The sequence below is a fragment of the Ambystoma mexicanum genome, chromosome 7q (assembly GCF_040938575.1).
Source record: "Ambystoma mexicanum isolate Mex_15411 chromosome 7q, UKY_AmexF1_1, whole genome shotgun sequence".
In the NCBI taxonomy this organism is placed as follows: domain Eukaryota; kingdom Metazoa; phylum Chordata; class Amphibia; order Caudata; family Ambystomatidae; genus Ambystoma; species Ambystoma mexicanum.
Genome location: NC_090941.1, coordinates 1077188080 through 1077192347, shown reverse-complemented (window position 1 = coordinate 1077192347; position 4268 = coordinate 1077188080).

Below are 4268 nucleotides of genomic sequence, written 5' to 3'. Positions count from 1 at the left end.
CCACCACTGTCTGACACCGCATCGCAGCAACATCAAGACTCATTATCAGCACAGGAACAAATGCTTTTTTCCGGTGACAGAGTATTCATTTTTAATTTTGTGCGCAAGTGCAAGGAACCATGCTTCAACGGCCCCTTTGGAGTGGTCTATGTTACTCCCACCCATGTCAAGGTATCAGGAAAAAAACAATCGACAGACAAGAGTTCCATCACTGCCATACAGCAGCAGGAAGAAGAACAGGGGGAGTATTACCTTATCTTTTCCAAGTAACTCTTTGTATCCATTAGGGCGTATAGACAGGATGGAGATTTCACAGCAGTGCCCGAGAAAGACAATTTGAGAGATTGTAAGCTTTATGTTTTTTTCTTTTACTGTTATAATTTACATGTTTCTATCTTAGGCATGTTAGGTTATAGAACAGTACTAACACTGATTATGCAAATGTTTATATGAATAAAGTTAGGAGGGATATTTCTGTCATGACCTCCATACCTAATCAAGAGCCAATACCCTAAGAACCAGAGACAAACCACCATTCAGGGCAGAAGGACACACTCACATCAGTGACATGGGCAAGGCTAGTCTATTCTTACCATTCCAAGATGGCCAACAGTCTGTTGAAATGGAATACACCAAGATGGCCTCTGAATTAACCTTCAGACATAATTGTAAAAGGCATTGCAGTGTTTCTGAGACTCTACTCTATAAATAATGTACTCCAAGGCAAGCCTGTGCTTCGCGTTGCCTTACAAGCTCCACAGCGCTTGTCGGATGCTTACTGTGTCCCAGATATGTTGTTCCCTGATCTTGCTTTCCGTGATCCACTCTACATGCTTTGGAATCCGGAATTCAGACCTGCAAAGAAAATAAAGAACAGTTTAGGTAAATAGCGCAATCGCGCTTTCCTCCAAGCATCTCATCGCCCGCTGTATACAGGTAGGAGCACGTGCAGCTAACGCACTCCCTCCTGGGTGCTCATTATTGTAAAGACAGTGAGCGCCAGGGATGTCATTTCATCAAAATGCCAGGGGTAGCAGAAGTGACATCACATGACCCTTGACCTCTGATGACATCACATGAAGTGATGTCATTTGACCCCCACCCCGAAGTGACATCACGGGAATCGATGGAACATGACCATTTACCCTTTGACAAAACAGGAAGTGGCATCACATAGCATTATTTCTAAGTACACTATGAAACATATGATTACTGTAATGTGATATATATTTCATACAAAAATGGATTACCATATGTATCGGCAGATAAAAACATGCTAGAACTGCAACTTGCGAAAAGTAAAATACATAGGGGGTCATTCTGAGTTTGGAGGCAGCTATGGTGCTATTAGCACCATGGCTGCCTCCAAACTCGGGTCCGGGTCCGTGTAGACCGAATGGGGACTTTCCGGGGCATTCCGACCTATGCAGCCCCGGTAAGTCCCCATGCCGAATACCATTCCCCATTCCCATTCGAGCCCCCATAGGGCTGAATGGGGAAGGCACTAATAACGAGCCCGCAAATAGCGGGCCCGTTATTTGCGCCCTGGTCCCCTAACGGGACCAGCTAAGGATGTCTGTTCTGACCAGACATTTTCATCGGGTCCCACTAGGGAACCTCTGAATAGGGGGGTAAGGGGTCACCGGCACCGGCATCTTTACCGGTGCCGGTAACACCATACCGCCCACCTCAGAATGACCCTCATAGTCCGGTGCTTATTCTACTCTAAATGCTTTATGGAAGATTTTGTCTGCATTGTGAATTTCAGGTGTTTAAGAACAGACTAAATCAGTGACTCACTCCCTGAAGTTTTTTTTTTTTAAGGGTGGTAAGGGGGACCACAGGGGTAGCAAGGGAGACCTCAGGGGTCGCAAGTGCGAACCCTGGAGACCCCTAAATGACGTCCGTGATAAGCACATACGCCCCAGTTCGGCATTCACGCATTCAGATCGAACACAATCGCCCGGAAGCATATCTTGGTTCTGAAGACTGCGAGGATCTTCCATTAGTCAGTGCAGCTAGCGCAGCTATTAGAGCATTCTCTCTAGTCACTACAAAACCACGCAAACATTAATGGGCCTGATTCACAGAACTGTTTTATAATGACGCAATCCCATAGTAAAGCGTTATGATAATGTAGCCGCTTTAGCCTGTGCAGTTAACACATAGTTCCTAATTGAGCAATTACCTGATTGCAGAGCCCCGCGGCTTTGGTTTTCTTTGTTCATCCAGCGTCACAGTGCCTGTAAAGAGTGAAGCCTTCTGTTAATATTGAAGAGTAAAGAGATAAGAGACATTTGTTGAACAATTAAGGCAGCACATTTGAGCCTTCTTTAAAAGCAACAACTTTAAGCATTCTTTTAAAGCAACAACATTTAGCATTCATAAAAGCAGCAACATTAAGCAGAGCAGCAAGAGCAAGCAATCTGCGAGCAAAGGAGCTTGCAGCAAGCCCGTATCTCTAACCAGTGAAGGAACTGGAGAAACCCCAGCAGCAGAGCTTGAACAATGATCAGGCTGTTTACTGGTGAGCCTTACTAAAAGCCCAGTCATTGGTACTTGCATCTGGGATGGTGGGGAAGGGGTAGAAAACAAGAGTAGTAGGTGGTGGATCCCTAAAACAATCCATTCTCTTTCCACAGGGAATCATACTTTTGAACCATCTCTCGAACAACACCATAAGGTGAGGTTATCCTGTAACAGAATCTCAACAAAAAAATCCTATCTCTTTGGTTTCAAGTACGTGCGACCATCCCTGTGCGCCGCACTTGTTTGTTCCATGAAGAGATGTGGGTATATTTTTCTCAGCTCACACAGAGTCACCATCGGTCTCTACAATATATCAGGTAGGTCAGGATCCATCCCTGAAGACACCAGGTATGCGTTACACCTGACTCCAATCAACTCTTTCAAAGAGTATAAGAGGTCAGCCACCCATGCACACTCTGTGCGAGCAGGAGATGCTGAAGGAACCATGCAGACCAGAAGGAGAAGTCAGCAGCTGGGAGAACCTTTGTGTCACTGCCGCCGGCGACTGGCGTTTGTGGCGAAGGTGGAAACAAGGACGCCATTAAAATGTTCCATTACGTTCCTCCTCACCTACCAGACTCGGTCTAGTTGTTTTCAAGATGGCCGCCACCGTTTGTATATCTCACTCGGCTGCCGGCGGCTCGGCGCGTTGCAACTGTGTTCTTTCCTCACCCTGTTGCTTGTGCTAGTATTCCTTTCTGATAGTCTGCCTTGTTATCACGTCTTCCCTACTCTTCCTGTTTCTTCTCCTCCTCCCGTTCCCTATGAGCCCCCCCCCCTTCTTTGGATCCTGTGTGCCTTCTCCTGTGTTTTGTTCCCGTGCTGATTTTCTGCTGAGTTTTCTTCGCTCTAGGATTCTCTATCTCCCGGATATTCCGTTCACTCTTGTCTTCCACCCCGAGGGGTACCCACCTGGAATCCGCCCTAATCATTTTCCCTTGATTAACGGAATCACGCCGACCTTACTATTTCCTGGATTTTCAGCGAAGGACCATTCAACCTACTACAGTGCCGACGACTTCCACAACCTTCACGACTATATATGATCTAGGGGTTTTTTGCCGTTCCAGTGGCTTTTTCCCCTCTGGCTGTCGCGGAGGGGAGTCACCGTGGGTTTTCTCTGTCTGGGAGTCACGGTGGCTTCTTTCCGAGGTAGACCATATCTTCTAAAAAAGAAGAAGCCGTACATTGGACTTACCCGCCGGAAGAAACTGGACTATTCAGGTGAGGAGGAAGAGATTGGGGAGGGTTATCAATCGAGTGAAGACGAAGATATAGCTGATCACCTAGCAAGTCCCGTAGCCCATAGAGTCAGTCCTGATAGTTTGCAACGCCTGAAAGAAGACATGGCTACGCCACAACAACTGCAAGAGCTGGTGACAGCTGTCCAAACCCTCAACGTAGAAGTCCAAACACTAAAAGCCGACAACGTGGCGCTCCAGTAAAGAGTAGCTGCAAGAGAACAACAGACAACTGATTTACCCCCACTACCCCTGGTGTCAGGTAAATTCGACGGCTCGGAAAGAAAGGTTAAGGAATTCCTGGAAGCCTGTAATATTCATTTCACCTTCCGCAGAAACGCCTTTTCCACAGATCATTCCAAGGTGGGTTTCATGATCACGCACATGACGGGAAACGCCTTGGCATGGGCTACTCCATTGGTATCCCTATCTGACCCAGTGTTGCAGGACTATGCGGCCTTTAAGGAACTACTGCGACACACCTTTTTGCGAACCGAA